The sequence below is a fragment of the Chaetodon trifascialis genome, chromosome 16 (assembly GCF_039877785.1).
Source record: "Chaetodon trifascialis isolate fChaTrf1 chromosome 16, fChaTrf1.hap1, whole genome shotgun sequence".
NCBI lineage: Eukaryota > Metazoa > Chordata > Actinopteri > Chaetodontiformes > Chaetodontidae > Chaetodon > Chaetodon trifascialis.
The window spans coordinates 23,460,994-23,473,992 of record NC_092071.1 but is presented as its reverse complement, the minus strand read 5'-3'; the positions used below and the strand labels follow the sequence as shown (position 1 = coordinate 23,473,992).

General features: G+C 40.5%; 1 protein-coding gene across 2 annotated transcripts in view; it reads left to right on the top strand.

Annotated features, from left to right (window-relative positions):
- The window catches only part of opcml (opioid binding protein/cell adhesion molecule-like), a 404,549-nt gene that overhangs the window by 297,736 nt on the left and 93,814 nt on the right, over positions 1-12,999 (top strand). The window lies entirely within an intron of this gene.

The following is a 12,999-nucleotide window of genomic DNA, read 5'->3' as shown; positions in this document are numbered from 1 at the left end:
TGTGTTCCCAGTGTCCTGTATTCCCCAGTTCTACAATTGTGCTCTCCTATGGTCCGAGGGTCCTATGTTCCCCAGATTTATAGGGAAATGATAATAAATAATAGGAAAATGACAAAGGGTCCTAGCTCCCCTGGGTGATATATTCCCCAATTCTACACGTGCTCTCCCAGGGTCCTATGTTTCCAAGGTCCTATATTCCCAGAGTCCCCAGGGTTAGGGTTTTGACCTGAACACAGTAGTATACACTCCCAGTCCTGGAACAGTGTGTTATTATTATTATTATTATTATTATTATTATTATTATTATTATTATTATTATTATTATTATTATTATTATTATTTTGCAGTCTGGGTGTTAATTGTTTGAGCTGGAGAATTGTAAACCCAAGTTGCTCATGTCTTGATTTGGCCAGTGCGAGTTTTCAATCAAATCACATCTTCCCCCTCTGTTTTAGATGGTGTCATTAGATGGAATTCTGCAAGCATTAGACCTGGTGATGAAACTAGTATTCAATCTCGATTTCATTTCAGATTGCTGATAGATATTGATTTAGGACATGGTATGTTGAAAAATGTCCTGGCTCAGTTTCATTGCAAAGTCCTTTGAAATCAACTGTCAGTACTCAGACCTTTATTATCTACTATGCTGAAATCTATTTCCTTCGTAGTGAGTTTCCACAAACAGTTAGCACCACGGTCCTCAGTCTGCATTTGAGGTTTAGATCATGTAGTTGGACTAAATGAAGTATCAGTATCAGATACCACTCGTAGAATCACAAAGAGAATACACTACAACAAGGAGAGACTGCTGACAACCCCTGAGTGGACGCAGATCACACCGTTTGAGATTTTAATATGACTTTAGAAAAAAATGAATAATTGCTTTGTTTCGTTGAGAATAAATTCAGATTTCTCTTTTTTAATCACTTTCATGAAATCATAATAAGTTTTGAGTATTTTTCACACTGTATAATTCATGATGATATCTCATTAACTTTTAATTGATGCCAAGAAGCATCAGGCCATGGTTTTAATCAAACAATAGACAAGCATATTCTCGCACAGACAAGGAAGTATAAGTCTCCAATTATACTTCCCCATGGATTTTATCTGTCCTTTTTCCTGACCTTGAATAACCCAACCATCTGGATGCTGTAAACTCACACTTGAAACTAAAAGCTGCCACGAGATCTGCCGAACGGATGAAGCTGGTCTTTGATACACCAATAAAATACTGGTGGTGGTGCTTTGTGTTGTTACATCAAAGTAGGGATGTACCATCCCCAATAATCATGATGCATGACAGAGCAACAATGTCTGTCAGTGGTATGATAGTAGCAAACCACAAGACAGCTCCAGCATAACTCTTCACAACAATTAGGTATTATAATGACACATTAGGTATTACAATGGCAAATTCTGATTAAAAAATGCATTCACATAAAAAGTTCAAAATGTTCAATAGCTGTTACCAGTAGACATGAAATCTCTTCAGAGCAGACTTCAGTCTTACTTGCTTTATTTAGAATAATAATTGGATTTTACGTATGATTGGGGTGTATTGAGAACTGTTTGTTCACTGTTTGCGGTGGTGACCATGTCCCAGAGATGCAGAGATATTGCAGTGGCCACTTTACCAGCGCAGGGAATCTTTCTACATTTCACGCCCAGTAATACATTGATTTACACCCAAAGAATAAACAATGTTACTTCGTTTTCATGTTTGAAGGTTCCATTTGCTAGCTAGTTTCTCTGATTTTCACAGTGTTACTTTATGTTGCTGAAATCACCTACATGTACCAGCTGATTGCTGTGTCAGGGCCATGATCTAATGCTAAAGCTCTCAGGCCCGCCACAGTAAGGTGCCATTAAGTTACATCTATAGAGGGCAAAGAAAGAAGGGAGCTTGTTTGCACCATGGACTTGACCGTGAGTTTATAGTGCATATTCCTGTCACCTGCTTTAAATACTGTTGCTCCACTGAAGGTTAAAAAGAGGTTGACTGAGCAGCAGCAGTGTTAATGAGAGGAAGAGAATCTGTCAAGCAGCTGAAAGAAAATGGAGGAAGGCTTGGCTCACAGTTCACTGTAATAGTAAGAAGCCATGACTGTCTATAACAATTCAATTCAATTCAATTCAGTTTTATTTGTATAGCACCAAATCACAACAAAAGTTTTCTCAGGACACTTTCCATACAAGCATCATCTTCTGGCAAGAAAGGATTACCTCTCCAAGATTAGTACAGAGAATGCTGGAAATTCTAGAATAATATTCTCCACTATTGATCAGCTGCTCAGCACTGCACCTACCTGCCCACAGCTCTGTACATCAAACTGTGAAGAGACTGTCACTGAGTCTAACTCATCGCCCTCATGTGTTGACCCTGTTCCTACAACATTTTTAAAATGGGTGTTTGACAGTGTTTCAGATCCTGTCCTGAAGATTATAAATACATCTCTGCAAACAGGCATCTTCCCCAGTGTGTTTAAAACAGCTGTGATTGAAGAAACCTAACCTCGATAGAAATGCACTCACTGGCTACAGGCCAATATCAAACCTTTCATTCATCAGTAAGATAGTGGAAAAGATAGTTTCAGTGCAAATGAATGCCTTTCTTAAAGAGTCTGGCTTTAGAACAAACCACAACACTGAAACTGCTCTGACTAAAATACTGTAATCACTGACCTCAGACTAAATTCTGATCAAAATAAGGTCTCAGTTCTTGTCCTCTTAGATCTTAGATCTGTAGCGTATGATACGATGCATTGTGATATCTTAATCAATCGTCTTGAACAGCTGGTTGGTCTTTCTGTGCGCTGGATTAAAACAAACATCAAAGAGAGAAAGTTTTACGTCAGTCTTGGTGATCATGTGTCTGAGAAGCATGACATCTGTTTTGGGGTTGCACAAGGCAGCTGCTTTGGTCCATTACTGCTCTCACTATGCATGATGCCATTTGGTGACATCATTAGAGAACACAATGTATGTTTCCATAGCTTCGCAGATACACAACTGTACATATGTGCTGAACCAAATGATCCTGCAGCTATAGACTCCAATACAAACTGTCTCTTGGCAATAAATAAACAGATGAGCAATAATTTCTTAAATTAAATGAGGACATAACTGAAATCCTAATAATCTCAGGAAATGAACTCACTGGATTAAATCTTACAAATCTTGCTGTTATCCTGGACTCAGATCTAAACTTCATGTCCCACATCAACAAGGTGATGAAAACCTTCTTTGCTCACTTTTGAAACATAGCCAAAATGCGACTTTTTTGAAACCAAAAAGATGCTGAAAAACTGATTCATGTCATTATCTCGATTACTGCGACACACTATTTACTGTCCTCCAAAAAATAAATAAATAAATAAATAAATACATAAATAAAAATAAAAATAATACTAACTCCTAACCCTTTTTACACAGATGTCAGTTCAACTCTGTGACTGTCTCCACTCCCTGCTGAGTGGTGGGATAATGTCCCCAATTCTATGTTGGCATGTTTTACACAGTAGGCAAGGCAGATTAATAGCTCAGTGTTCCTACCTTGAACAGACTATATTAAAAGGGCTATTGTCCTCGGGCAGGAAAAACATTTGAAGAGACATAAGATGTTTTTTTTTTTTACAATGCAAGGGAAGTTGGCCATACTGCCTTTCGTGCTGTTTTTCTGTATGGCTTCTGTTGTGTAATGCATAATTATAGTTACCATGTAGGGAGTATGCTGATATTAATGCCAGCAACCCCACTGTTTATTTAGGTTGACACAGAGGGAAATAGCATGGCCCAGTATTTTCCCCGTGCTGCCAGTTTTATGCCCAATAGTGGTGTAATGCTATTACACCAGCATCCAACATGATGAACACAGTTTTACCATAAAACTTTGTGAGAGTTTTGTGTTGTGGGGACAATTTGTAAGAAGGGGCACTGATTTATGTCACATCCTGGACTTACAAATGAATGAATACAGTATAGTATCACCACCTTCATGGCGAACACAGACCAGGGAGTCCATGGGGGATGTTAGTGGTGCCTTTTGTTCCCACAGGCGCTCTCCTTTCGAGCACCTCAGAAATGGAGATTGGTGTTGAACCTGTACACAGAGAAGGACTCTGGAGGCTAACATCAATCAGCTCAGTGACCTTGTCAGCTGATACCCTCAGGAATATAGGGCATCTGCTTCCTGACTGCACACAGAGAGTGGACTGACTGCAGTTAAGTCACATTACAAGAAAGAATAATATCTTAGAGTGCTTTGTAATGCATAGCATATTTATTCCAAGGACTAGGACTGGCAGAGAAGGAGCCAAGGACTCTGAATTAACATGAAGTGGTAGTTACACTCTGATCCCAACTTTAAGGACTTCTGTTCTGTTTCTTTAATGAGCAAAGAGCCTGACTGTCTCCCACTTATTGACTGTCCCTGAAGCACTGCAACAGTATTGTCTTCAGCCAAACTTTTTTTCTATTGAGTTAGGACACTTAGAAATAGTGTCAAAAGAGGTAGTCTTACATAGTATACATATCTTCCTAGCTAGAGGCGTATTCTGGCTTCCTGGTTCTGTGACACCAGTGCAGAAAAAAAACCTTATTATTGTTACAATCATTGCTAGAAATAACTTGAAATCTCTCAATATGTCAACACCACAAGTTAACATCTTCAGCCAGCAGACTCATTTTTGGTTGTCATTTTGTTTTTCTGCCTGTCTTTTCGTGCCTCAGCTGGCCTGTAACAACTGAACTTGTCCCCCTCTCTTCATTGCATGCTGGTTCAAACTCACAGCACAGCAAGCAAACACAATGTTCGCCCCATGCAGTCTGCTCTGTGCCTCTGTCTCATCCATTGGGCTGTAATGCTTTTCAGGATGAGAAACCGAGCAGGCTGCTGGTGGAGGAACCAGTATTTTGCCTTCAGTTGTAGATTTATCTCAACTTTGTTTTGTCCAAAACCAGTTACTATTCAAGACAGCTTTTCTTTGACCAGCTCTCTGATGTTTAGTGAGCTTCCAACAGAGATGCCAGAGTAACTCAGTGGTTTGCAGTCTTGCCTCAGAGCAGAAAAGGGCTGTTTTTGTGTCTGATTTCTCACAGTCTAATCACACGCAGGTCAGGTAGTGAGGAGATGTTTAGTTCCTTGTGGGATATGGAATCATCCATCCATCCATCCATCCATCCATCCATCCATCCATCCATCCATCCATCCATCCATCCATCCATCCATTGCCTATACCCGATTATCCCTCTCCGGGGTTGCGGGGGGGCTGGAGCCTATCCCAGCTGTCAACGGGCGAGAGGCGGGGTACACCTTGGACTGGTCGCCAGTCGATCGCAGGGCAACACTCAAGACAGTCATTCACGCTCACACTCATACCTAAGGGTGGTCTTAGAGTCACCAATTAACCTAATGAGCACGTTTTTGGTCTGTGGGAGGAAGCTGGAGTACACACATGCACGGGAAGAACATGCAAACTTCACACAGAAAGGCCCGACCTGGGGACTGAACCAGCGACCTTCTTGCTGTGAGGCACGCGTACTACCTGCTGCCCCACCGTGCCGCCCGTATGGAATCACTTGTACCAAAAAAAAAGTGTCTATAGCACTCCGAGGGGGGCCTTCTGAGTGTGTGCAGGGATTGCTCACCACAGCCTTGAAAAGGTAATGCTTATGAGGAAAGGACAAAATGAAAAATTACCCACAGATGTAGTTTTGCTTAATTTTCGAGTGTATTGTACATTCTAAGACTTCAATCTTTCAGAACAGTTGTCAAGCTGTAACAGAGATGGCTGGGCCATTGTAGCTACTTTTCCAGGCATGCATGCTTCAAAATATTAAACTCCCATTTTTTTTTTTTTTTTAACCCTGAGGCTATGAAGGTGCCATGCCTACAGCATGGCCCAATAATATTTTGTTTCAGGAGGTGCTTCTCCTTTGTTCTTTTTCAAGAACAGACAACTGCAGATTGTATTATGGCAAAAGCAGTAACATTTTTTATGGTCTTACAAGCAAGTGTGGAAAATTAAGATGCACCCAGTCAGCTCCAAAATATATGTGTCTTTTGTGTTGCTGTTGTGCAAGCAAGGGTGCTTGCTCATGTTCAACCAAGTTGAGCCCAAACAGACAGGGTTCAATTAAATGATTTGTATTTATTTATTTATTTTTTTTTTTTCTGTAAGACTACATGGTTTTGGTTTCTTTTGAAAGGCAACACTCTGAACTTCTATCTCCAGCAGTCAGAATCACTGTAAATGCTACTGACACTGAGCCATAGAACTTTGAACACAGAAATAGAAGGTCATTTGCTAAATTTATTGCTTCAGATTGTGTGTGATGGTGCTGCTATCGCTGAAATCCTTGATTTCAGGTGCTGGAGCTGTGCAGTGTCTTAATTATTGATGCTTATATGTGAATCTCAAACTGCATGCCACAGTTAATAGATTACTGTCATGGAGATACAGAAAGTCCAGTTGCAGATGCTGATTGTTACTTGTTGCAACTATGAACCCCCCAGAACACAATACTGTTTTCCATCTTAGACAAGCTGTTCTGCTCTTTGCTGCCATATTCATCATCCATATTGGTGCAGCTTTTCAAAAGATATATGCAGACCTGTGTGAACAAGGGCTGCACATATGTGTGCACACACAAACACACACACACACACACACACACACACACACACACACACACACACACACACACACACACACACACACAGTATATATACATGAACGTTTCCTCCTCAGCCCCTGAGAGTTATATAACTGGAGCACTCGGCTCAAGGTCAAGCATTTGGTTTTAGCTGCTGCAGAGCAGTTTAACGCTATCATTACCCAGTAATATCACACAAAAAATGTGTTTGGCTATATTGTTGTGTCAATTAACATATTGTGCATATTTGATATGTTCTTGTCCATCGTGTGCAATGGGCACAGGACTGGCACACTTTTGTTTTCCTGTTATCACTGAAATTGCTGACAATCATGTGTGTGTGAGTGTGTGCATGCACGCTCCCAATGTCCACGCTCTGTCACAGAATTAACATTAGAGGATTAAATAGTGTAATGCATTTATTCTGTTAAAATATTGTGCAAACTGAAATATTTTTTTGTGTGCTGTACTAGACAGCCTTTTAGATGAAACTAGATAGATTTAAACTATGTCTTGGTTTTTTGTATGTCTTGGTTATTTGTATGTTCTCGTCTGACGTGCATGATAATATATTCATAAAATGCACCCTCCACTACAGTACCCCCAACTTAAGCCTCTTCCCATGACTCTGTGTAGATGAGAGGACCACAATGAATTGCCTCACTCCTTCGATCCATATTATACTACTGTTTACTTTTTCGCAAAGTGTGCGTTGTGCCTATAAAAACAAAAACATCCAAGAATCCAGCTCCCACAGGAATTCATGCTGAGGAATTTTAGTAAACCTATGACGTATATTGAGTAGTCTGCACTGAAAAAAGAAAATAAGGGACTGGTTTTCAGTAACACTACACACTGTACAGCGCTTACTGAGCCCAGTGCATTGTAATGTTGGCTTTGTTGGCCTGTGGATAATCCAGCAACTCAATGGGTGGGCGAGAGGCAGGGTACACCCTGGACCGGTTGCCAGTCGATCGCAGATGTTCAAACCAGTGTACATAAATATGATTTTTTTAAGCAAAGTGATCAATATGGCTTATTTTGTCGCAATAAAGTCTCAATTAAGCACCTTTCTGACCTTTCCTCATTTAGCAGAGTTTTTGTCAATACCCAGAAATTAAACTTGCCATTTTAGTCTGATTTGAAGGTGATAATGAGATTTTTATGAGTAATAACGGCAGATGTAATGTACCCAAATTACAAATAGTTTAGACAAATAATTGTGAAATAATAATGATGGAGTTGTGAATATTTGAAATGAATATCCTTCGGAGTATGAGCTTTATGTGAAGCATCATGGTTACATTGTACAGGTAAGGGAACAGTTCCCCTCCCGTGTTAGCTGCTCTGGGAAAACACTGTCAGTGGTGCCAATCTTGATCTTGCTCCTTCAGTCAATATCAATCAGTGGAGACAGGTGAAATTAGTTCTCAAGCAATTTGGCCCTGGACACAGACTCGGGTATTTCTGGGGTGTTGTTGCAGCATTTGTGTACCTGTTATTTGTTTAAAACAAAGGCATGTTGCTTCTTGGAGCTACGGGTCCCGAAGGGACTGCAACCCAGTTGGCAGAATAAAAATTGGCATTGTACATTTCAGCGAACAACTGATGAAACTTTATGTTTCTTTACATTCAAACTTTATGATTCTCTACATTTCAATTTTCAGTTGTATGTTGTGAGAGTACTGTGTTTAAGGTCAGTTTAGGCACAAACACCACTTAGTAAAGGTTAGGAAAAGATCCTGTTTTGAAGTAATGTAACCATTTTTGTCATCACAAACACGGCTGGAAAATGTCCCATTGTTGCCTTAACAATACAGATTTCTCAAACAGTGCTCTGCTGCTTCGTCATCTTGCCACCACCATCCCCTCCTCCTCATGATAAAAAAACTTGGCCCATATGCATGTACTGGTAATCTGAACTACGTCACTTTGATACCTACTGTTGAAACGTGGATATGATGTATATGAAAGATCAAAGGTCAAAGACATGAAAGCAGTTTAGTGGTAAGAGTAAATAGTCATGGACTCAGTCATTTAATTTAAATTTTATTTTGAAGAAGTCTGTTTCATGTCTTTACTTTTCAGTAGTTCATCCAGCTACATGCATTACAACAAACCCAAAATGGACAGCTACAACTTTGTTTGCACAATCAGACACAAGAAAGTCTTGTCCCCCGAATTTAGAATTTATTAGCCGTATATAAACTTTTAGAAATGTTAGAATAAATTAGAAATGACACACTATGCGCTAACTCAGTTGGAATGCATATATAAAGGTTTTTAAGTGTAATGTACAGCATTCTAATTTCTCTATGAAAACATACTCCATGAGCTGCACGGTGGTGCAGCAGGTAGTGCGCATGCCTCACAGCAAGAAGGTCGCCGGTTCGATTCCCGGGTCGGGCCTTTCTGTGTGAAGTTTGCATGTTCTTCCCGTGCATGCGTGGGTTCTCCCCGGGCACTCTGGCTTCCTCCCACAGACCAAAAACATGCTCATTAGGTTAATTGGTGACTCTAAATTGCCCCTAGGTGTGAGTCTGAGTGTGAATGGTTGTGTGTATGTGCCCTGTGATCGGCTGGCGACCGGTCCAGGGTGTACCCCGCCTCTCGCCCGTTGACAGCTGAGATAGGCTCCGGCTAAGCGGCATAGAAAATGGATGGATGGATGAACATATTCTATATTACTACAGCTGTCTTTTACTATATTGTCATTCACTAACAAAGGAGATACGAATTTCCAATCATTTAATATGTCTTATTTGGGATGAGGGAGAGCGGGGGTGAGGATAGGAGGGATGAAAGAAAGAGGGTTGAGGGATGAAGAGATGAGGGTCAAGGGGTGAGGGATGAAGGGGGGAGATTAAAGAGGACAAAAGGAAAAGGGGATGGAACGAGGGAACGAAGGAGTGGATGGTGCAATGTTTGATTGGTGCTAACTGATAGTTAGGTGACGACAGGAAGCCGGGGAAGGTAGAGACTCAGGGTGGGGCAGCTGTCTCTTCTGATGTTCTTGGGTTTCAGTTGAGCCCCCAGTGGTTCCTTTTTTGAGATGGGAGACGAGAGAGAGGGAAAGAGGATAGAAGATGAAGGGTTTTGGGGGGATGGGTGCAGAAAGCGAGTCGAAGGGGAGATGAATGAATCAGGAGCGCTTAAATAGCCTGGGGCATAATTAAGGCGTGTTTGAGGTGCGGTCTTGTTCCCGAACTTCATTACTAAACTTCATTTATCTGTCTATACAACTTCCACTTATGTCTGCTTATAACTACGTTATAGTGTGCTATAAAACATTTAGAAAAATGTTATATACCGCTGCTAAATGCTAATTAGGATCTTGATTAAAGTGTTACCTGTTCTTTGTGCTGAAAGCATGCAGGAATTCAACGTTTTTTTGTTTGTTTGTTTGTTTGTTTGTTTGTTTGTTTTTTATCTTTATTTTCAAAACAAACAAACAACAATAAAATATGTAATGGTGGAAATCACAAATCTGGATCATGTCTTTGGACTAAAATTTATTGAAATTCAGTGACTACAGTTTAAAATATGGTACTTTACTGACCTGAAGCAACAGACAGATAGATTGTCACTGCAGGTTAAAAAAATAAACAATCTTGAACCTTTACCCCTGTTCAAAATCATGTTCATCAGATGTATCTCTTTATATCAGAAAGAATAGGTTTAAAAAATAAAGTAACTGTAAAATATTGGTTTGGCCAACCAATGGATTATGTTAATAATGACTTGACTTGTAGGTGCATGGCTTAGCTTGACAGCTGACGTACAGTTTATAAGAATTCCAAATGGAATGATGATGAATCAGACGTGGTGGTAGGATTATTAATAAAGGAGTGCATCACATTTATTTTGCAGGGGGAGGCACAATAAATTGGTCATTTGAATTGTAACTTAAATCCAGACCTAGACACAGAGTATATGACCGCAATCAAAAATATAAAAAAAAAAATTATAGCTACGTTAGGTTTCAGCAAATTGAGGTATGAGCTATTTTTTTTTTCCCCTGACACATTTAAATTAACGTGACAAAAAGTATGGGTGGGTATGGATGGTTGTGATCATGCCATTGCAGAAGAAGAGGGCGCAACAAGATAGCGTAATTAAATGAGTGCCAGTCAAACCTGAAATGGTGAAAAACAATATAGAAAACATAACGGAAATACTGTATGGCATTTCTTCTTGTTTCACTACACCTTTTCATACGTTACATTGGAATGACTTCATAGACAAATATCAATTTTGTCAATCGTGACAAAAAGCATGGATACAATTTGATATTTGATTGGATTTCATAAGTGTACTGTATGTGTACAGTAACAGCACATTAAAACAAATAACATATACTTATTCCAAATAGTTTTAAAATCACACAATATGTCCCAAAATCAGTCTGAAAAAAAAAAAAAAACAACTATTGAGTGCACAGGATTTAACCTACAGTCTGTTATTGTTCAGTCCCCAAATTATTACAACCAGGGCAGACCTGGGGCTCTATTTTCAATTCTGCAGCTGGTGCGGCGCAGGCGTGGTGCAAAGTCAGGTCCGCTTCGCTGATGGGGCGTGGTGGCGCAGACTTTGGTATTTTTGTGCACTGCGCCGCCGGCGCAACTCCTCCTTCTTCTCTTCTCTGTCCCACCCAGCGGTGCAACCCGGAAAGAGGGAGGGGAGAAGGCATGGAGTGGGTTTGACACAGCCCAGTCCAATCTTCACCAATCACACCAGCTCCTCGCCTCACCTTTAAAAACACCGCTGGTGAGGTGCATGGTAAGTTTCGAGGATGACTGAGCCCGCGCAAGAAAGTGTCCGACGCCCAAACTTCTCCCAGGAGGAGACTGACGTTCTGGTCCGAGAGGTCCAGGCTCGCAGGGGCCGTATCTACGGCCTTTGCAAAATTTATTTCAGTACTGTCTATCTGTTTAGTGTGGAAAGTTATTGATTGTCAGATGTTTTTTGAACTGATGTAACTGCAAATACTCACTTAATGACAAAGCCTCCTCTCCCGTGCGCTCTGCTGCTCTCCCAGTTGGCACATGTAGTTCAGCCTCTCTCCGTCTTAAGTCCTTTAATGTGTCCTCTATGAGTTCATAGTGACATCCACATCGTACAGCCATGTTGTGTAAAATGCAACATGCCACGAAGAATGCAGCGACACTATGAGGGCTGTATGTTAATGAACCACCTGTCCGGTCCAGACATCTAAAACACATTTTGAGAACCCCAAATGTGCGTTCGATGACTGACCGAGCACTGCTGAAAACACCGTTAAAACCACGCTGCCGTCTTGTTGACGGTGTGATATATGGCGTCATCAACCACGTTTTCAGTGGATAGCCGTTATCACCTAGCAGCCACCCACCCAGAGGGGTGTCCCCCTGGAAGACTGTAGGGATGCTAGAATTCACCAGGATGAACAAGTCATGTGCCGACCCGGGGAAATTGGCATATGCATTTGTCACCAGGCAATTTGAGTCACAGATCACTTGACATCCCTGTTTCACCTGTGTACATTCAGTCAGGTTGAGTGACCATTAAGAGTCTGTTAGAAACAGTCCTCCATTTAGACTTTAGACAAACTTTATTGTCATTCAGTAAAACAGCAGGTGTACACTGAATGAAACATACATATATTACGTATTTATATGTCAATCACACACTGATATATGATCAGTGGGTGTAGACAATTGGATTCACACAAAAATCCAGATTGTTGTCATCTGTGTACACAGTGCAGTCTGCAAATTATGATCCAGTGTGATTTGATACAGTGTGATGATTATGTTGAGTATTAATATGATGGAGTAGAAGAGGCACTCAGACTTCACAAAGCAGTTAACACTGACAGGACAAAACACTAAGGGTAAAGCTCTGGTGTATGCAGCATCTTTTTATGTAGTGAACGGCTAGGTTTCCATCCAAATATATAGCAAATTTTAACTGAATTTCAAGAAAATCAGCAAAAGAAACTACAAATGAATGCTTGTTTTCACTCACTGCCATTATGCATTTTTTAGGAACAAGACCCTTTCAGACACAGTGATGCCATCACGTTGTGTCTGAAAGGATCTGTACACAGTAGATGGCATTCTCCGGGTGTGGATGGGTGTGATCATGCCATTGCAGAAGAAGAGGGTGCATTATTAAATGAGCGCCAGTCAAACCTCAAATGGTGAAAAAGAATGTAGAAAGCTCGATGAAAATACTGCATGGCATTTCTTCTTGTTTCAATAACTTGATGAACATTCTAGTTTTTGCTGAACTCTTAACTCTACAGACTACAACTTTTCATACATTCCATTGGGATGTCTTCAGACATAGACAAATATTAAA